This window comes from Lampetra fluviatilis, chromosome 1 (genome assembly GCF_964198595.1).
Source record: "Lampetra fluviatilis chromosome 1, kcLamFluv1.1, whole genome shotgun sequence".
Taxonomy (NCBI): domain Eukaryota; kingdom Metazoa; phylum Chordata; class Hyperoartia; order Petromyzontiformes; family Petromyzontidae; genus Lampetra; species Lampetra fluviatilis.
The window spans coordinates 30,598,171-30,621,449 of NC_136275.1; positions in this window are offsets into that span (position 1 = coordinate 30,598,171).

The window sequence follows — 23,279 nt, forward strand, 5'->3', positions numbered from 1 at the left end:
CTCCCCCTAAAATATGACGTCACGAAGCTCCCCCCCCCAAACCATATTTCCATTTTGAAAATAAAACATGCTTCAAATCGCTTTAAACTATTGTCAATGTAGTGCGTATTTAATGTGGTGCTGCACTCTGATGTTGTAGGAGAAAACATTTATTAAAAGTCTATTTAATTAAGTAGAACGTGTTTTCTATATTTATTTAAAGTTGCGCATTTTGATGTGACGTCACATTTCTCAACCCCCCCCCCCCTCGTCACACATCGTCACAAATGTCTGACCCCCCCCCCTCCCTAGGTGCGTGACGTCATTTATGAACGGCCCCTTATTTGTTAAGGACCCACGGTCTCGTATTCACAGTGCATTGCGGCTTTTGAAAATATGAGTTTTTTTTTAATTAAATCCCCCCCCCCAATGCCTCTTGTTGTTTGCTCAAGCTGCACGGCACTGCCCGTTTCGCTAATCGCTGTGCACCGATAAGGATGGATTGGCTACGTACGGTGCGAAAGAAGTTCAACATACATACATAGCGCGCATTGCGGCTAAGTGGTGGCTGGTGGTGGCGATAACGGTGGTTAAAACACGTCTACCCGAGTTCGATTCCGTGCCACGGCTAACATCAGTGGCGAGTGATGTCTGAAGGCAGCCCCCCTGGGGGAAGAGCAGCGTGCGAGCGTGGAGCCTGACAACGCTGTTGGGAGGAGGCCATCATCCAGCAGGGTCTGGAATGCTATTGCCAATAAACTGCAACTTGAATCACTACCTATGAGATCTTCACTCAAAACTGCTCTAGAGGAGTTGTACACTCCTACCTGCCACTGCTATGCAGTGGCCTAAGATCAAATAAAATGTTTTGCTCAGGATGACCGTTGCAAAGTATTATCTGTGTTTTGATTTAGTGTGCTGATCTTAAAGGTGCATTGCAAAATTTTATACTCCGACTGATGCTCCTGATGTTGTGGAGTGACTCATGCAGCCAGCTATGGCTGCAGGGTTTGGTGTTACATGTTGTTTATGTCGTTTATTGTGAAAATTCGGTCACAGTTCCTATGATCACTGTTACATTGCTTTTATGGCTTTTTTGGTAATTTCGAAAACGTTTTTTGGTTTGGCCATGTTTGTTTGTTGTAGTACGGAGTTAGACTGATGGCCTTAATCTAAGTTGGCTGTGCTTGTCGTTATTTGACTTGCATCCCACTGGGATTTTTGCACACAGCGTTGGTGTACGGTGCTTTTTTATGGATTTTTTGCTGGGTTTTTTTCCTGGACTTTCTGTTTGCACTTAGTCACATAGTCATTGTAGGATGTTTTCTTGTTCATGTTTTTTTTTTGCGGTTGCACCCGATTCAAGAGCCGAATGGCTCACAGGGCTATACCTAATAAATTAACTTGAACTTGAGGAACACCGCAGTACATTATTACACATTATGCTGTGAATCTTATACTGATTTAAAAGCCACTTTGGAGAGAAATTTAAAAAACGCTCTTCATACCGAAAGTCCCCAGGAGTAAGATGCTAATATTTATAGAGCAGATACGCATCTAGAGAGCTCGTTAAGCTAATTGTTTTGATTGGGTCATTTGCTTGTGAGAGCCATGCACGATCTCCCCTCTGCCGCCCCCCCCTCCACTCCTCCACCGTGTGAGCTGCCGTGCAGGAGACGGTTCAGGCAATCTCGCTCCTGATTTACCGCTGCCCGGGAGAGTGCTTATCTTTTCAATCAGCTCAATTCCCCCCCCCCACCCTCTCACCCTGCAACATTATTTCACCTCGTGACATTGGCGCGTGTGCAAATCTCTGCAGAAATTTGCGGCGATTCGAATCGTGGGACTGGGTTGGCAACGGGGGCGTTCTTGCGGTTCTTTTAGTCAGGGCCGGATTAAGGCATGTTTCGTAGACCTTCAGTGGTAACTTTCTACAGTTGATACTGCTGCCCCATGTCACTATCCTCACCCTCTTGCTGTGACCTTGCTGTGGTGGTTTGTGTGCTTAAAAAAACCCCGAGAGTTATGCCGGTGGGGGTTTCTGGCTCACGGCAGGTTTAACCATACCGTACAGGTCGCAGGCGAGGGTCCTGACAAACGACAGCATACTGGCCCTGGCCCTCCAGGGGTTGGGCATAGCGCTAACAACGCTACCCCGGAAATAAAGGTTTGTTACGGAAACTAAAATGAGAAAGAGAGACCACTTAGGGCCACAGTAGGCTCAAGCCTCCCTACTGGGCAGACGGGCAGTATGACCACTCCTGATGAAAGCCTGTTGGAAGTCAGGAGTGTGAAGGAGAGCCTACCGAGTCCTAAAACCAACATAAAACTCGATGCATGGAACGTTTGAAGATGTTATTGATCATTTTGCAATGAAAAAAAATACGAAAAGTTAATCTCCGGTGTTAATTTCTCTCTCACCGTATGAGAGAAAAAAGATTGACATTGACATGAATCTGCCTCTCTATATATACACTGTGCATACCCTTGCTATGTACATAAATGTATTAAAGAAGATATCTTGTTTATTTTTTTATACAAACAAAAAAACATGGTACATTTTCTTTCGTAGGCCTTTTAGTTTTCATAGACTCAAGGCACAGTGCCTACTGTGCCTATTGGATAATACGGCCATGCTTGCAGTCGTATTCAGTAGTAATAAAGGGTTGGTTGTTTTTTCGTTTGTTTGTTTGTTTGTTTGAGGGGGTTGGATGGCGTAAATATAAATGTGCCGTCAAGCTCGCCACCACCCGACACGGTCATATTTAGTAAAGGTTTGTCACGTAAACAAAAATGCGCCAATTAGTTACTACTTCAGTACCACACCGCTGTTAGTGTTGGAAAGTAAACCCACAACAACATTTACAATTCGAGTATTGTGACATTTCGCTGATGATTACAAGAACAACCAGCTTCACCAGACGATTAGCCAGAATTGTGAATAAGTCCTCATTTTTCGGTCTTAAATAGAGTGAGCACAAGCGATGTCACTGTGAGCATCAGGTGAGAAAACCAGAAGAGAGTAAATGTAGATATATTGCAATGCATCAAGTTCATCTGAGAATAGCCAATACCTATTTTTAGTACTGTTCGCTTTTGGAGTTGTTCTCTAGTCTGTCACTGGTGAGACAAGGCCATAAAGAAGGCTGTCTCTGGTGTAGGCCAATCAGTTTCAAAGACAATGCATAGCTTATAATCTATTTATCTAATAACACTGTGTAACAATTTTTTTTATTTGAAGCTTTCGTGACTACAGGAATTACTCTTTGGTTATTTCGGTAAAGTCACGTAGAAAGAAAATAAATTAAATATAATACGACGGTTCGATTGCAACACAAGCAGTCGTCATCAGGTTAAACTGAATTTGAGAGAGATAAAACACAGACACGGAGATACACAGACAGACACACAAGCAGAGATAGACAACACAGAGACACACAGAGAGAGACACAAAACATAGACACACAGAGGTCCAATGCCTCTGTGTCGTGGCCTTAATACAGGGGCCTTAAGCCCAGCTGCCTAAGTGGATACATATCTGCATTTTCCTGAGATGGCGTCAAGAGGCTGCAAGCATCCGGCAGACGCATTTTGCTATGTCTGCGGCCAGTTTATCAAGACAAGAGCGAAAAAGTACTTTGTGGAAGTATCTGCTAAGATGTGTGAGGCCTACAAGGTATATTTTGATATGCCTGTCAGAGATCAAGACAAAGCCTGGGCACCTCATTTCACCTGCGAGCAATGTAAAAAACTCTGGAAGGTAAGATGAACAATTGTTGCTCGGAATTTTATGTTAAAAAAAATTACAATTTTAAAAATAGTATTTTCAAATTTGTTTAATTGTTAAAGTTTTAAATTTTTAAATGTTTTACAATTTTCAATGTTATTTAAAAAATATATCATGCATAAAAAATGTTGCAAGAATCTCTTACACATTAGTCATGGGTGAAATAAATTTCGTTTTGCAGGATGGTACAGAGGGGAAAAGATCGCCGTGAAGTTCGCTATCCAAAGAATTTGGTGGGAACCTACTGACCACTCAAGCACCTGCTACTTCTGCATGGTGGACCCTTCCAAACGTCGGACTGGCAAGAATGCACCTGTAATAAAGGACTCGATCCTGGGTCTGTCTCCGTTGTCCTTTATTCGGGTTCTTACACTTTTCCCACACGGCCCTCGCTCAGAGCTCTCCCCTTGGCAGCTCCATAGCTGCCCTCGCTCCCGTAGCCTCCACACCTCTGCAGCTCCGCTGCAGATCCCCTGTGCAGTCCTCCGGCTGCCCTCACTGCAGCTCCACCGCTGCCCTCACTGCAGCTCCACCGCTGCCCGTCGTTCCTCCGTGCTTGGTCACCGCTGGCCGACGGTGCCAAGTCTTACTCTCCGTGTGTGTGGCGATCTCGCCACTCCTCGACCTCCGCCCTGCGTGGCCTCACTCTAACTCTATCTCCCACACTCTCCCGTCTCTTCCGGTATCTCTCCCTTAAGACCTCACCCCTCTCTCACACGTGACCTAACTCCTCCCCCCCATGACGTCATATCCGCGAAGCCGTTTACGCCTGCATTACACACCTGCTATCACGTATCCGGACCTTCCTTAATCCATGAGCTCCCGGTACCCACTCCTCCGAAGAAAGGGCAGCCGTCTTTAGAAGAGAGCAGCAAGTCAGAGAGCGAAGAAGACGTTGTAGATCCAGATGACAATTTCAGAGGTGGAGCTGAGGAGAGAAACCCATACTACCCCAACCAAAAAGACCTCAACGACTTGATCAGAGATCTTGGTCTCACCAAGTCCAATACCGAGCATTTGATATCTTGGCTCAAGCAGTGGAACTTCTTGGATGAAAGTGTGCAAGTCGCAGATCAGAGGAAGCGTCACCAACCTTTTTGCAGCTTCTTCACCCATGAAGATGAGCTCTGCTTCTACCAAAATGTGACCAGTCTGTTCGAGGCAATCGGAATCGCCTGTAACCAGAATGTGTGGCGCCTCTTCATTGACAGCTCATCCAGCAGCCTCAAAGCCGTGCTGCTCCATAGTGGTAATAAGTACCCATCTCTTCCCCTGGCTCACTCGGTGCATCTCAAAGAGGATTACAACAGCATCAAGACCTTGCTGGACGCCTTGAAGTATGATGAGTACGGCTGGGAGGTCATCGGATACTTCAAAATGGTGGCATTCCTGATGGGTCTCCAAGGCGGTTTTACCAAGTTTTCCTGCTATCTTTGCCTTTGGGACAGCAGGGACACCAAGGCGCACTACTACAGGCGGGACTGGCCACAGTGGACCGAGTTCTCTGTGGGGAAGGAATAACGTCAAGTGGGAGCCACTGGTGGACCCCCGGAAGGTGCTGATGCCACCACTGCACATCAAATTGGGCCTTATGAAACAATTTGTCAGAGCTGTAAATAAGGAGTCGGCAGCCTTCAAGTACCTTCAAGACTTCTTCCCTAAGCTGTATGAGGCAAAGGTCAAAGCCGGTGTCTTCGTCAGACCACAGATAATGAAGATCCTGGAGTGCAATGAATTCCCCAAGAAGCTCACTAGTAAGGAGAAAGCGGCTTGGGACAGCTTTGTCACAGTGGTTCGTGGCTTCCTGGGCAATAACAAGGTCGAAAACTATGTGGAGCTGGTTGAGACTCTGGTGAAGAACTGCGGCACAATGGGCTGTAGGATGTCCCTCACAGTCTATATCCTTGATGCTCATCTTGATAAATTCAAGGAGAACATGGGAGCGTACTCGGAGGAGCAAGGCGAGCGCTTCCACCATGATATATTGGACTTTGAATGCCTCTACCTCATTTTGTATTACTTTAGTATAAATACATGTTCAGTTTGATTAATATGTTGTTTTTTATGACTTTCGGTGAACGAATATAGACAAATTCGCCAATTTTCTCATTGAAAATAGGTCAATTTCAAAATATCACTGTCCTCATCAAAAAATCAAAGTTTGTGGGGAATAATATCCATTTTCTGTACTTTTTAGGCATAAGCAATTACAAAATAACACTTACTACCCAGGAACAAAAATTGTGTTATATAGTGTCATTGTTATTAGAGCAATGTTTTTTTGCATGTTTTTGCCACAGGTATGTGTGGTCAATGGAGACTTGATTCCTTGCAATAGGGAGGTGTCTATTTGGTGTTTGAACATGTTAACACCTCCTGTTTTATTTGCCAGAAATGATGTAACCTCTTATTATTTTTCTTCATGCGTGGTATTGGTTGACTCAGTTGTGGAGGAGGGGCAGCGTAGGCATTGTTTGACTTCTGTATTTGGGGGGGAGGGGGCGCAAGGGTTCGTTTTGTCCCTCACGTTAAGAATCGCGGGTGCATATAATTTATGTTGAATGTTAATTGTAAACTACTGAAAATAAATTAATAAATGTGCCCAGTTTGGGCGAGGCGTTGCCCCCCCCCGTGCCCCCCCCCACTGCATATTCCGTCCATGGGGGGGGGGGGGGCTCTTCACGTTGACACAGGCGTAGCCCACCCCCCAGTTCTGTCTTCATGTCACTTTAAGAAACATGTGCGCTCGGAGGCCGCCGCTGCCAAGCTAAACGTGCGTGGTGGCCACGTGCACTGCCCCCCCGCCCCCCACCCCCCTCAGAGAGAGAGAAGGGAGGAGAGACATTAAAGTGAATCAATCGGCTGCACGGGTTTTAAATGGCCGTGAAAGTTGTGCAGCCGATCACTCTCACAGACTCACGAATGAATCCCATCTGCCAGTAACAGATTTTAGGTCTTGGGGCCTGCGACCACGAAACTGCGCTGACCGTATCGCTTCAAGGTTTTTCACACAGGTCCACCAGCAAATGACCGTAGGCTGCAAGGAGCCTGAACAAAATTTAGATGTCATATATTTGTGTCTCATATGACTTTTAGCGTTTTAGTACGTATGTAGTGACATTGAATGAGTCACTGTAGCACGTGCCGCTGGGAGATTGGTAGACAATACAATTAGGGGTAGAAGCCCGTTCTACCAATTGGACCTGTGGGCAAATCACGGAGCCTTCTGGGGGATCCAGAGGGGTGTGGGGCTGAGGGCGGAGCCTGGCCACGCTGGGCAGGATAAAAGGCGAGCTCCGACTCACAGTCGGGGCTGCTGCGATCTGGAATGGGATTCGTCGTGCCGTCGTCGTCGTCGTGATCTTCGCCCTCTTCAACCTGCGAGTCTGGCAGCATGTTGGCTCTCCCGACCCGGTGTGTGGTTATCCCCTAAGGCTGTGAAGGCCGGAATAAAAGAGAGTACTAGTGTCTGTGAATTAGTACACTACACATGTTGAACTGTATGTATTTGTGTTAAATTTCTTTGGCACCGTACGTAGCCAACCGAGCTAATCGGAGGAGGTGGGGAAGATGCAACGGAGAGTTAAGAAAATTAACAACCTAGCACAGTGGTTCTCAGCCGGGGGAATACGCGGAACTCCTGGGGGTTACGTGGACATGTTCGAGGGGGGTTACGTGAAGCGATTTTATAAATGTGTGAAATTGTATCATACCCTAGAGTCATTGATGAATAATCGTGTGTGAATCTGCAAATATAAAATAACTTCGATAACAAAAGTAATCCATATGGTACCATGGAACGATATAAAATACCTTTCTGAACTTGTTAATTGTAAACAATGCAGTTTCCAAGAGTAACCAGCAAGCGCGAACAAAGTATGTGATGCATACAGAGCGTCCGTTGAATGTGTTTTTTATTCGCTTGCAGTTTCTAGCTAGTCGGGCTACCTCAAAATGGACAAGTGGTTAAAATATCGATGGTCAACACGTTCCTTCAGAGTGGGCAGGTAGGAACTTGGTTGGACAGCACGGCGTTCGGGGGGGGCAGTTGGATGAGTGGGCATGTTGACCCATCCCCCCCACCCTCCCCAAAATCGTCAACCAATCGCGGCGTAGCCCGGACTCGCACACACTCACACTCTGAAAAGTCACATACACTCACATCTCAGACTCGCACACTCTCAGACTCCCTCACACTCTCAGACTCACACACTCACTCTCACACTCTCAGACTCACTCACACTCTCTCACACTGTCGGACTCAAACACACACTCACACTCTCAGACTCGCACACGCTCACGCTCACACACACACACTCTCACACTCTCAGACTCTCACACACAAACACTCACATCTCACACTCTGACCCCCCCCCCTCTGACCCCCCCCCCCCAGGCCCCTTTCATGACTCTCCCTTCCTTAGGCCCCTCCCCTGACCCTCCTCCCTTAGGCACCTCCCCTCTCTGTACCCGGCAGTAAGTCTCCACCAATCAAAGAGCTATTTGTATTATATATTTAGTTATGCACGACAGACAGTCAGACAGACTGACAAAAATCCCTGGTGGGCAGTGTGGAACATTGTTCCTACCTATATTATTCATACATTTATTTCTACGATCCATGTTGGGTCGGGTAAGGGGGTACTCGGTTGAAACAAATTTCAATAATGTGGTACAATAGCCAAAAAAGGTTGAGAACCACTGATCTAGCAGACCTCGACATTAATCGCTCCTTCCATTCGATTAATTTCCATACATTTCAGGGCTCGCAATCCAAAACTAGAATAGATTCGTTTGCATAGTTTCTCATTTGTGCAATGTGCACTCATTGCCCTTGCATCCCAAATGATGGACCTTGTTGTAAACCACTGTCGTCTGCGCTCATTTAAACTCCATTAACTTTCTTTTTTATTTTACTAGCTAAGGCCCACTGAGCTTTCAAGTTCTTTTTAGAAGCCACCTGGCCACAAATGATAGCTCAACGAAGTGATTTATGTTTTGGAAATATATAGCAGCCAAATACTCTAAATGTGAAGTGAAAAACCGGAGGACCCAGAGAAAAATCTACGCGACCACGGGGAGAATATGGAAACTACAGCCATCTGGGTCGGAATATAACCCACAACCTCCTGTATACTAAGCGAGGTAGTTAACATCTCGCCACCGTGGCACCCAATAGAGGAGGTATAGCAAATCTCCACGAAGTCTTAACTCCTGAAGCCCTCTCGTCGTGGCTAGCAGAGCTCGACATTCGCATTTAGCCCCTGATGACATTGACATCCGCAAAATAAATAAATAAAATCTATCACCAGTTATGCTGTCCTTCCCCACACCTCCGCTTAGCACGTTGGGCTACGTACGGTGCAAAAGAAGTTCAATATATGTACGTGACAAATTCTTGCACGCACTGCGACGGACGTGCTGCTTGTTTATGTATCGATAAGGCGTGATAGCGAGGCGAGTGCATAACGATACAAGCACTGCAGCACCTGCCCCACAGCTGACCTGGCAGTGCGACGGTCATCACAGTGGTTTCGTGCTCGAGTGAGTTCTGTAGTTAGGCGGTGGTGCTCATCTCCTGTTTACAGCCCTAACAGTGTGCCAATTCCCCGTTCCCATGGCAGGACCGTGTTGTTATTTTGGGAAAACGGTGGCAAGATGTTAACTACCTCGCCTGGTATACAGAAGGTCGTGGGTTCCATCACGACCCTGACGCCTGTATATTTGGAGTTTGCATGTCTCTCTCCCCGTGGTCGCATGGATTGTTCTCCTTCCATATTTAGAATCGACGTGCGTTCATAGTATTTGGCTCCTCTAAATGTCCACGAGATGATAAGCTGCTTCATTGAGCTATCATTTGTAATAGCCAGGTCGCTTCTGAAAAATTGCGATATAGCTCAGTGGGCCTTGCCTGGTAAAATATGTATATACTAAATCTTGACTTAAAGCTTTCGTGACTGCAGGAATTCATATTATTTGGGTCTTTAGGTAAAGTCACGTAGATGGGTTCAAAGAAAATAGCAAAATAAAAAACTACGACGTTTTGATTGCAACACAAGCTGTCGACCGCTTGTGTTTCGAGTTTGCATCTTCTCCCCGTGGTTGTGTGGTTTATTTCTCCAGGTCCTCCGGGTTTTACCTTTCAATTTAGGTGAATGCGTTGAGAGTATTTGGTTGATATACAAATCATTTGGCCAGGTCGCTTCTGAAAAAGAGCAAGATAGCTCAGTGGGTCTTACCTGGGTAAAATAAAGTTGAAATCGTTTCTAGGCATTGCTCACCTGTTCTGACTCAGCTGCGGATCTCCACGCCGCATAGTAAATCCAAATTTGCCGAACATGTGAAATTCAACGTTGCTAAATTGACAGAGGCGCGGGAGGCGGCCATGCAGAACTCTGAACTCCGCCAGATGGCGAATGAGAGGCTCAGGCTGGGTCGGGTGCACGTGCTTCAGTGGAAGCCGGGTGACCAGGCGTGGTTGCACTGTCCCCAAGTCCCGCTAGCAACCTCGTCTAAACTGGTGCGGCCGTGGCGGGGGCCCGTGGAGGTGGTGCAGGTTTTGCGCCCACAATGTGTGCGTATCCGATGGGGGAAACGTCGGTGGTTTGTGCACCCCTCCAGGTTAAAACCGTTCGTTGCGCCCCATGTTCATACTTCAGACACGCGTGGCCAATCATGTGAGGGGTCCACCGACTCCCGGAGTACGACTTCTCTGCTGTCACCTGACTTAACACCGTCTGTTCCACCTCCAGGCGCACCAGGAGTGACACGCTCACGACCGCCAACCCCTCCTGGGGGGGTCGGGGGTCGCTCTGCAGCGGAGCCGGACACCCTCACACCCGGACTGCTAACAACCGCCACTGGCCAAACCAGAGGGGTCCCTTGTGACGGCCCCGCTGCAAGGACGCGCGCCAGAACGCGTAGACTTTTGTGAGGCCGGCCGCCAACGCGACCCTTGCGAGCGACCGCCCTCGGTTCTTGTATATATGTTGTTTTTACGGGATGGGGTATTTATTCGGTCGGGGTGCGTCGTGTTGGTTTGTTCGTGTTGTTGTTGTTGTTAAAGATTTGTGAGGCACACACGGGTTCAAAGGGGGGGATGCATCTTTATTGCTATTTTGTTGCAGCCGGGACGGCTGCGAGCTGTACAGGGGGGGGTGATGTAGAGCCGTTGTAGCCGTTGTAGACGGTCTGATTTAGACTTGCCGCGGGTGGCAAACAAACACAATGGGCGTGGCTACGTCGGTACGCGGAGCAGGTGCTCGCAGCGACGTCCTCGCCGTACGCTGGGATCCCCCACAGCCCCTCCCCTCAGGGGGAGATGGCTATTTAAGGCGGTGAGCCGAAGGGATCTGGGTCTAGTGTTAAGCTGTAACCAGTGAAGAAAGAAGACCAGCTAGACCGGCCCTGGAACTCCCTGGGATTGCTGTCCTTTTAAGGACCGACCAGGCAAGCCAGCGGCGTGGCCCCCAGAGCCCAGAACCGACGCTCTTCTAAGAGCGGGGTCTGGGTATTCGGGGTGCCGTAACCTAGGTGTAAGCTAGCTGTGAGCTAGGCTGTTGTGTTCCGTAGCTAGACGGGTGAAGGGGCCGATACCCCTTCAGTTACTGTAAGCTTCCGAGTTACGTGTTGGTGTTAATAAATAAGCGTGTGCCTCCAACTACGTGTCAAGTCTCCCTGGAACCATACTACACATATATACGTGTTAGTACCGCAATAGTAAAGTACACATCTCTGCCGAGGGCACTGTTACTCTCAGCTCAAGCTGACGCTATCGCTTTAATCACGGTATTTCATGTTGCTCAAGAAAGATAATTAAGTAACTTATCTTTGTCAATATCCACTGCTTTTGATCTCCCTGTGTATCTTCGGAGTGGTGACATAGTAATTCGCGCACTGTGTTACGGACCCGGCGACTGAGTTTGATTCCTGCACCTCCGATTAGCACGGTCGGCTACGTACGGTGCGAAAGAAGTTCAACATAGATAGACGCCTAAACGCACAAAGTCAACATTTCCTTCGTGTTCTCCCCAACTGCACGCACTTGGCATGTAGGTGGATGGGCCCCATCCCGAATCACGGAAATCCACTTTTTTTCGGGAAGCTCTGCATGGTTCAGGAAGAACCCAATAGACCAGCCTAAGTGGCTCCTCTGCCTGATCAAGGTCTCGGCTAACGCACCTGCGTCGTCTTTCATGTGCGAATAACTCGACTACTATGTTTATTTTACCAGGTAAGGCCAACTGAGCTGCACAGCTCTTTTCTTCAGAAGCGAGGTGGCCGCAAATGATACCTCAACGAAGTGGCTTGTCATCAAGTGTGACATTTGTAGTAGCCAAATACTCTAAACGCATGTTAATTCTAAATGTACAAGGAAATACCGGACGACCCAGAGAGACACCCACGCGTCCACTCAACGGTGTACATACGTACACACAAGATATCAACTTGCCACCTGGATTTAATCGCAGGTCACTTGCACTCGGAATGGTAGTGAAGCCAGTTTCGCGTGTTCGACGCATGGATTGACCCCCCGAGCCACCTCCCAAACCCCCACGCACATCTCAGCCGTTCTTCATGCACATTCGACAACAGCAAAGCGGGTTTTTGTTGCCTATAATGTATTGTAAGCACGATTGTTTGTGGTACTTAGCAATTGCATTTTCATTTTGAGGAAAAGTAATATATTAGCTCTTAAGGTTGTCAGGCGCAGCACCTACACGGAGAACACAGTGTTTGCCGAGCAATGTCTTAATAGTACGTACAAATGTTGACTAATTACTCAATAGCTCGGCAAATGGATGGATGAGCGACTCAGAGGTCATTGCTAGCAGCTGGCACCGCTGAGAGCCTGCAGGTTTAAATGGGAAGGCGGCTGTCTGCAATTGGACACCCGTGAAAAAATAGCTTTACAGATCATCAGATTCCTCCCGTATGAATAATCTGATTTTGAATTTAAATGGACTCAGCCCAAATCACGAATGTATAAAAATAAAAACCCCACAACATTATATTTGGCTCTACACTTTATTTGGTTACATTGCAGCTCTGAGAATTGCAAAATAATCTGGTTTTGCTGTCACACAATGAATAATAATGTTGGTGGCAGAGCAGGTAGGGAAGTGTTGGTCCCTACGATGTTGACCAAAGGTCACTTGACATAATTTAACAGGTAGCTCTGTATTATCAACTTCCACGAGCCAGTTCTTCAACATGCAGGGTCGCAATGCTCTGCAGCAGATCTGAATGGACCCTTGGATTATTGGCATAATGCGGACAGCAAAATCGGGATTAAATCTGGTTGGAAATACATACAGTAATGTAATATATATACACACGGCACGACGAACTTGACAAAGAATAAATCACAGTTTATAATCTGCAACAAAGACAGGCCTTTAAGATGGGTGAGACGTAATTTCCCTTCTGTTGTGCACACCGCATTGAAGCACGCAATGCAGAGCGCGGTTGTTATTCTTGCCGCGGCGTCACGCCCACGAACACACGCGCAACCGCAGCAACGCAGCAGTCGCACGCTCGGCACGCGTTCGTGTGGGCGCCACAATGGCGAGATGTTAACTACCTCGCCTGGTATACAGGAGGTTGTAGATTTGATCCCAACGCTGATGCCTGTAGCTTTGAAATTTGCGTGTTCTCTCCCTCCCCGTGGTCTCGTCGATGTTCAGAAGCGACCTGGCTACAAATGTTAGCTCAACAAAGTGGCTTATCACGTGGAAATTTACAGCAGCCAAATATTTTAAACGCGTGACGTCGATTCGAAATGCAGAGGGAAAAACCGGAGGACCCGGAGAAAAATCCACGCGACCATAGGGAGAGAGACATGCAAACCCCAAATATACATCCATAATACAGGTTGTTTTTGTTTAATGGCATAAGGGGCCGTCCATAAATGACGTCGCGCACCTAGGGGGGGGGGTCAGGCATTTGTGACGATGTGTGACGAGGGGGGGGGGTGAGAAATTAGGCGTCACATCAAAATGCGCAACTTTAAATAAATATAGACAACACATTCTACTTAATTAAACAGACTTTTTTAAATAAATGTTTTCTCCTACAACATCAAAGTGCAACGTTTTGAAGCATGTTTAATTTTTTTTGTGGGGGGCAGAGCTTAGTGACGTCATATTTGAGGGGGGTCTGACTTTTCGTGACGCCGTGTGACGATGGGGGGGGGGGCAAAAATCGTCCCAAATCGCGTGACGTCATTTACAGCAGGCGTCAGGGTCGGCATCGAACCCACGAACTTCTGCATACCAGGCGAGGTACTTAACATCTCGCCACCGTAACGGGGCCCATAGGTCGCGAGAACAGAGTTACCAGCCACCAATTGTAGCGTAAGCACCGGAGCAATGTGGATTTGAACGCGGGTCGATTTTGGTGGGTAACCTTTAAAATATATATATAAGCAGCTGTTAACTGCGTGCTCCTACCAGAAAATGTCAGTAAAGCAATTACTAATGACATATGGCAAATAGCCCTGCGTGCGAAGACCCCCACGCGCAGTGTGATGACCGCACATGAGCCTCGCCAAAGAAATTGCCTCTTTTATGCCGATGTCAAATTTGCATGTAATCTGATCGCTCAGCCAGTCGTCAGCCCGTGGTATAATCCATGTCACAAATGCACACAGAACTGTTCGTCACACACGATCTCTTCTTGCCCCCCTCCTTCACTGGAAGTATTTCCCCTCCACATTAAAGTCACATTTGCCCACCAGTTTCTGCTCCTCATTCAAAACTCACCTATTGTTCTCTAGATCACCTCACGACCTCCCTTAATATTGCCCTCATAACCGCCACCGTGTCTCTGTTTCCTCTTCATATTCTCGTTACATGGCTATCACTCATTAACCCCATTCATTCATCATCATTTCCGCTTTCACCGAATTCACGCATCACAGATTTGCCGATTACTTCCTCTCGTCTATTTAATTCACTTCATCTCCCCCATTACATTCACACGTTGTACCGTTGTGAATTATTTGTAAAGCATCCTGGTTAAGGCGCTATATAAATTCCGTTAAGATAATCAGGAGATGATCACACCTTATGAACAGCACGGGATATACTGGGTGAGTGTTACATTCATTAACATTATAAATGTGTTTGTAACAATGATTCACTATGGGATAATTTGTTTAATACGACTATTGCTCTTGTAGTATGTAAATGCTCGACGCATCAATATCGCATGCAATGCGCAGTGGCCATCGCAAGGCGATAAATGAATGGAACACGGCAGCGCCACAATGCGAAGACGACACTCACAACCTCGGGGCGTCACCACGTGGAGGGCATTGCTGATTTAAAGTCCTTGGGCCAGACCAGATATCGGTACCACCCAAGGTGGTAAAGCTTCAATGGTGCCATTTATTTGTTACACCAACAGAAGTAAAATAAGACGTGATAACCTTTAAAAATGAGCAGCTGTTTAATTTTTCTCGCAGGAAACCTGTTTTGGCACCTATCGCAATCACGCATATTTGCCCCGACGTTACAAATAAAACATTCCAACACCTCTGCTGTGCATTTAAGACAATAAATAGTTTACAAAATGTATGTTTGTCCCCAAGGCATGTATTTCACACATTCTTGCATTTATTCACGCTTGTTCTTCAATTTCAATGACCTAGTGAAGCCTGGAATAGATTGGCGCTCTCTGTTTTCCTTCTGTTTCTAGCAGCTTGTGTGCTCATGATCACTTAGTGGCAGGTGATGCAAATGCTGGTGGTTCTGTATCATTTTTGTTCAGTAAAGATATCTAAAGTGCTAACTTTGCCCTCAATGTATTGTTAATGTACATTTTAAGACTATTAGATAAGGCCAGGGTCTACAGGCAAAAATAATGATTTTTGTTCAGTTTGTCAATTTTTATATATTTTTTATATTTTGCTTCTATAAGTTGTAAACTTTCATAACTTTCATAACATGCACATGATTAAAATCATAACTAACTATTTATATTTTATAAATTGTTAGTTTTGACGATTTTATACAAACTTCGCCAAGTAAACAAAGCCTTAAATATGCGTTTTTTTGCATCTTTCATTGCAATTTGTCTCCGCATCTCAAGAAATAACCTAGTTGAATTGCAAATCATTGACAAGCTTATTCTCTGGAGCAGATGCTTAGCTTAGTCACATGGCTATTTACTTTGTTGTCATGGTAATAAGAGGGGGAACACACAAGTAGAACTCTCAAATCTCATTGCTACTAGCATCACAATGCCAGAACTGACATTGTGATTTTCTCAAAATGACATTATGCATGTCCTGTTTGACAACTCATGTTATATAATACTGCTTCCTACTTGTAATAGCTAGAAATGCGCAGAGGGATGTTTTTGATATCTTTTGTCATTTTCATTTTACGTGGTAATATATCTAAAAAAATGGCGAAAATCTAGTTTTTTTCATGTGTCAAGTGTATTTTTACATAATTAACTGAAAGAACAATATTTTGACAAAAGCCTCTGTATATTACCAACCAATTAGTTATTGATCACATTAAAATAAACCAAAAAGTTCTGATTTGATCTAAGTCAATATTGTGTTTTACATGATATGCAAATGTGTGCACATTTAATGAGAACACATAATATGCATAAATTAATGGAGGGAAAGTCACAATCCAAAAAAATCTTATATTTTTGTGTTTATTCATCTGGTAATTTTTAATTCTGATAAAAGGACATCATTTTTTTGCCTATTCACCTGTAGTACCTCCCCTTAATTTAGGTAAGATTAGATAAGATTAATTTTACCCTTTAACAATGTTAGTTTTGCTTTTGGGTTGTAACTCTCTGCTGCCGTCGATGTGTAACCAAAGTACTGACAGATTCATTCAGGTCTTGCATCAAAGTAATGATGATTGTACTGCATGGTGCAGGTGAAAACTGACTGAATATGGCCACCGGTGAACAAGCAAGTAACAACCCACTACCGAAGCGACCATGGTGAGCGTAAACGAGACGAACAACGGTAGAAGATGAAAAAAAGGGGATTGAATGAGTCGCGTAAGTAAAATATCCTGATGTGAGGACACGCATCGTATCCATCACGTGTTCTTCGGGTCGCTGCAGACGAACACGGACGGATACGTTATACTGTAAAAAAATAAAATCATTGTATCAGGTCAGGCCCACTGAGCTGTATAGCTCCTTTTCAGAAGCGACCAGGCCACAAATGCTAGCTCAACAAAGTGGCGTATCGTGTGGAAATGTATAGCAGCCAAATACTCGAAATACATGTTGATTCTCATATATGGACATCTGTGAAAAAGAGCTTAATAGCTCATTGGATTCCTCCAGTCTCAATCAACATTCTGATCCTGAGATCCACGACAGTGCAAGCAGGCAAAGCCAGTCTCGTGGGACCGTCCTGTCTGCCATGGTAAGTGGCAGACTTGTAGCTGCGCGTTTGTAGATTAACATGAGAGGCAGCCCCGTCGATAGCAATAGCAGCAACAATAATCGTAATAATTACAGCTTGACTGATCTTCCAAGATCATGAAAGTTGGGGCATACAAAATAGTTCTTAGTGTATAAAATAAACATGCAATAAAATGGTTCAATATGTAAATTTATATTGCATTTAAAAAGGGTTTTTTTGGGGTTAAATAACGTAAATATAAATGCGTCGTTAAACCCGCCACCACCTGACACAGCCAATTAGTAAGGTTTGTCACGTAAAAAAAACGTGGCAAATTCGTTACTGGTTCGGCACACCGGTTGTGTGTTGGAGAGTAAACCCACAACATTTACAATTCGAGTCGTGTGGCGTTTCGCTGGTGATTACAACAACCATCAGCCTCGTCAGGCGATTAGCCAGAATCGTGACAAAACGTCTTCCTGTTTCGGGTCTTAGACATATATATATTTGTTATAGTTTCGCTGAGGATTTAGCGATCACAGCTGTTGTTTTTATTTCAGACCCTGTGGATTTTTGTGGAGGGGGGTGAGAGGGGGGAGCTTCACGGCCACCGGCTCGGGGTGAAGATTTGGATTTTGCAGCGGGGACCACGAGGGGAGCTCGGCGCTCTCTCTCCACTGATATCTGTTGCCTGCTGCTGCTTCTGTGGTCGCTTTATGTATTGAGATTATTTAGATAATTGTCCTGGTATGCAGGAGGCCGTGGGTTTGATCCCGACCCTGACGCAATTTGCGTTTTTAAATCCTTTATATTAAGTTCACTTGCTTGCTTGCTTGCGTGCTTACGACCGTGCAAATCTTTCAGTCGTTTTTTAACCCACTTCCAGTGGTCCAATCGAGCTGACATTTTGCACACAGACTCGTTGTGCGTGACAATTTCTTTTCTTGAAATTTTTTTCCGAAAATTTTACACTTTTTAGGTAAACAAAAATTATATTTAATTACCAATTGTTTAATAGTGGCAGGCAATCATCTGACCCATAGGTGGCAGCCATCTCAAGCCAGAGGACGAGAGGACTCTAGCCGCCCGTTTCAAAGACCAATGTGGGCTGGGTTGTGGCCCATTGAACACGCATATAAATGATTTATAATGAAAAACTTTGTTTTTACGGGTTAATTTTTCTCTCTCACTGTGGTCCCGTAGATTTTTCTACCGGGTCCTCCAGTTTTTTCCCTCCACATTTAAAACAAATTAGAGTTTTTGGCTGCTATAAATGTCCACGTGATGATAAGCCACTTTGTTGAGTTATTATTTGTGGCAAGGTTCGCTTCTGAAAAGGAAGTTAAGACCTCAGTTGGGATTTACCTGGATAGATTTCTTTTTTTTTTCAGGTGATGTATTTACCGTTCCTTTTGCACTCCTCTCGTGGTTTTGTATCATGTTTGCTGTTGTAACGTTCTGAACCAGTGCGCCTACTGGACATCTGTGAAAGAAAGAGCTTCATAGCTCATTGGATTCCTCCAGTACCAAACGATGATTCTGATATTCCCTCGACCCCCCTCCCCTCGCCCCCACCTCCAGGCAGCAGCAGCGGCAGCCACTTCGCATGCAGAGGGCATCCTTCACTCGCTGCCTATTGATCGACACTGTTCGTGAAAAGTGAAATAATTACCATGTACATGCAATGCATTGCGCGCATGCCGTTGGCAATAATAATAAGGTATATATATCGATGGCCCATGATTCCTCTCTTTAAATGTATCTCACCCAAGGTCACTGGGTAGACAGCGTTGTCGCAGCCTTCTTGTAAAGGTCACGGTTGACACACGGTATATATATAAAAAAAATATTTAAAAAATGTACAGCCCCAAACGTAAAGTGTGAATGCTGCCTTTTCATTAAATGTTTGGTCCTTGTCACTATTTCAGTGACCTCCACAAGATGTAGTAATTGGGTTAGAGCCTTCATAGAAAAATACCTTTACCGAACGAAACAGATATCTGAACCGGTCCTGTGCGCCCTCCGCCTACCCTCACAGAACAGGCTGCTGAAGTATAAGACAAAGATCCCCCATGTAGCCTGAACAGACTGTTGGGGAAAGTTCCTTTAGCAAGCACCTATTAACGCTGGCACGGCACACTACGGGGTTGGGTGGCCAGCACCACGCCCGGTCACCCTTGTCTCCCCAGTGACGATGTTTTGCACACGGCACCCCGTTCTCATTTGAGCCAGAGTTGACTTAGAGGAGGCCCAGGACTGGTTCAAGATAACCGTCACTGATGTTGACCGTGAGCGGGAATCAAATTCTGCTAGCCGGGGTTCGTCGGGCAGCACGCTAACCACTGCCCCCCCCCCTCCCACCGAAGTGTAAACCACAGAGGTGGGACAAAGTCATTGTTATGCAAGTCCAAGTCGAGTCGCAAGTCATCAAATTCATGACTCGAGTCTGACTCGAGTCCAAGTCACATGACTCGAGTCCACATCTCATAGGTGGGACAAAGTCATTGTTATGCAAGTCCAAGTCGAGTCGCAAGTCATCAAATTCATGACTCGAGTCTGACTCGAGTCCAAGTCACATGACTCGAGTCCACACCTCTGGTAAACCAGCCCCACGAGCGTCACGAAACGGGGAGGCCTTCATCCAGCAGTAGATTAAACATGGATATAACCTGGACGAAGCTCATGCAATGCCACAATCTGACCCACTGCCGCAAATGAGCCGATCTCATCGCTCCATCTCGGTGATGGTTGCCCTCTGCGTCGTGAATTCTCCTTTTGCTGGCATTCTATCAACATGGTAGAGGTTTTATCTTTGGATTAGATCGCGTAAAATATAAATAAGTCGTTAAACCCGCCACCTCCCAACACAGTCAGTTAGTAAGATGAGTCACGTAAACAAAACGTGCCAATTAGTTACTAGTTCAGCACCACATCGGTGTGCTGAAGAGTAAACGCGCAATGTTTACAATTCAAGTACCGTGACGTTTTTTTCTGGTGATGACAGCAACCAACTTCGTCATACGATTATCCAAAATTCTGGCTCACCTTTATTATGGATAATATCATCAGTCCCTCCCATTTGTCACCATCCCTTTGAGTGGTGTGTCTTGCCCAAGCCCGCTTACGATACTCAACAGTCAACATGACCTCTCTCTCGTATGTTTTTTGTTTTTGCTGCATGACTCCGGCGTGTTCCTCTTTCTGCCTCTCGGCGCAATTGCCTCTCTCAGTATCCGTGACTTTGATCCAAGTCGTAGCAGGCGATAGGCAGCAGCGCCGATTGAAGTCTCTCAACACACTCGCCCACAACACCGCCTTCAATACAAACAAATACAACGTAAGGATAAAAATTGGGCGACATTTTGGGCAATTGCCTTTCTTCACCTTCAGGCAGATCGCTGCTGACCCCCGATATTCATTCCCCCGCACCTCCAATTAGCGCCACGGTGGCGAGATGTTAACTACCTTGCCTGGTATACAGGTAGACGTGGGTTCGATCCCGTTCCTGAATCTTGTATATTTGGAGTTTGCATGTCTCTCTCCCCGTGTTCGCGTGGATTTTTCTCCGGGTACTCCGGTTTTTCCGCCCACATTTAATATCAACATGCGTTTAGATAATTTGGGTTGCTATATATTTCCACATAAGCCACTTCGTTGAGCTATCGTTTGTGGATAGGTCGCTTCTGAAAACGAGCTATATAGGTCAGTGTGGCCTAACCTGCTAAAATAAAAATTGTTATAGTTATTTATGTACAGTCCAACATACACATAGAACAAAACAAGCTTGTTTTTTTTTTAAAGCGCTCCAGTCCAGCCTGCCCCCTCTCATCACTTCAATTCACAATCCTTGATCCCATTGTATTCCTCCAACGATCATTCCCTTTTATTTCACACACTTATAGTACGAATGTATGGTGAACTTCTTTCGCACCGTAGGTATCGAACCGTGCTAATGACCATTTGTTGTTTTTTTCCCGTACAGTTTTCATCTGGAGCCCACACATGTTGTAGCCTTCTCCTATCAGTCCATCGCTCATTCCCTTGTACTTATTACTTTTCAATTTTAACCGCTGAGATGTCGGGAGCATCTGAATAATTATTTTTAACAAGCATGGCATCACTTCATTAGCACGCTCCGTAAGTCGGTTACGTATGATCGGGTACCATTGAATGCCGCGGTGAGGAGTGACGGTGCCAAAAGTGAGGAGATCAGCATTGCACTCTGCTTCACGTCGAGCTCTGTACGGACGCTGAACTTTTGCCTCAGCGTACGTCGCCAACCGCGCTAATCGGAGATGCGGGGGAAGGACAACGAAGTAAACACAAAAAGCGGTTCTAAACACATGAGTTCGTCAATCGAAATTATTTTAAAGTGCATAGCTCTATTGCTTCATAATATCGGAAAGAAAATCTCATCCGAGCGCGTGCCCACGATGCGGTCCCGACGTTGTTCCAATGGCCAGCTAAAAGCCGCTTTTGCTGCGAGCGAGAAAGATCGGAGTTCGCGTCACGATGGTTTTATCCTCCTTGACGAGATCAGCGAACTGAGGAAAAACTCGGGAATTTCTACAGACAGCGGCCACTCTGTCAGTGAGGCCCCGTTGAGCTGAAAGCCCCCCCCCCCCAACTCGCTGTCTGCGTAAATAGGGACCCTGGCCAAGACCGGTAGGCAAGTTACAACATCTAACCCCCCCAAAAAAACCTTTACTATGGAAAATATTGGTCGCGAAAGCCTTCGTGTTCAAGTACACGAGCGGTGGCTGAATAGAACGGCTGATACGGCGATCGCAATCGCGCCACAGTAAAAAGGGAGGAGTTCAACAGGAGCTGCGTGGCACAAACAGCAGAGAAATGTGATAAACGTGACCAATAGAGAATAATAAAACATATACACAACCAGAACTGTGCACAATGAAAATCAAGCCAGCAATCTGAAATAACCACATGGTGCGTTGCACTAGTGTGAAGAACTCACGTATGGCACAATTAAAAAGGCATTTCTATAACAGAATACTAAACTACATGATACACTTTTTTTAACCAGGTAAGAACCACTGAGAATAAATAGGTATTTTTCAGACGTGACCTGGCCATAACTGATAGCCCAACGACGAAGCTTATCACGTGAAAATATATAGCAGCCAAATACTCTGAACGCACGTTTGTCAATGTGGAGGGAAAAACCGGAGGACCCGGAGAAAAATCCACGAGACCACGAGGAGAGAGAGAACACGCAGACTCCAAATATACAGCTGGGCATCAGGGTCGAGATCGAACCCACGACCTCCTTCATAACCAGGCGAGGTAGTTCACATATCGCCACCGCCGACTACAATTGCACTTCCTTTTTATTTAAAGCGCTGCATTTATAAATTGTTGGCGTTCTCTGGAACTCAAAGAGGTTGATCTTCCGCGCCACCGGCCACCGTTCAGAGTACAGCGTTGCGAACGGCGGCTCGGAGATATTGGAAACGCGACGCCGATTCCTACGGAGCCCGGCTGCCTGCTACGTTTACATCTCTCGCCGTCACTTCTAATCGTGCCGGTGATGCGCAAGTGTGACATCGCGCGAGCAAACGGTGGACAAGTCTGTCCGGTGCCGTTAATTGCATTCTGCCACATTCGGCCATTGGTGGCGGCCTTCAATCATTGATAAGTCATGCTGCGTGTATGAAAAAAAGTGTTTTGTCGGGAGAGAAATGAGATTTGTGTGAGTGTCAATGGGGCCAACGCTGAATGTCGACCCGTTTGATTCGCCGCTTTACGGAAAACTATTTTTCGGAGTCCACAGCAACATACAAGGTTTGCGAGATATTCACTACTGCTCCTGGTATGCAGGAGATCGTGGGTTCGATTCCGACCCTCACGATGCCTGTTGTATGTTTGGAGTTTGCATATTCTCTCTCCCCGTGGTCGCGTGGATTTTTCTCAGGGTCGTCTGGTATTTCCCCTCCACATGCAGTATTTGGCTGCTATACATTTCCACGTGATAATAAGCCACTTCGTTAAGCTATAATTTGTGGTAGCCAGGTCGCTTCTAAAAAGTGTATTGTTTTGTGGGGGGTAGTCGATTATAAATTAATCGACATGTTGTTCATGTTATTAGTATGAATGATTTGGACA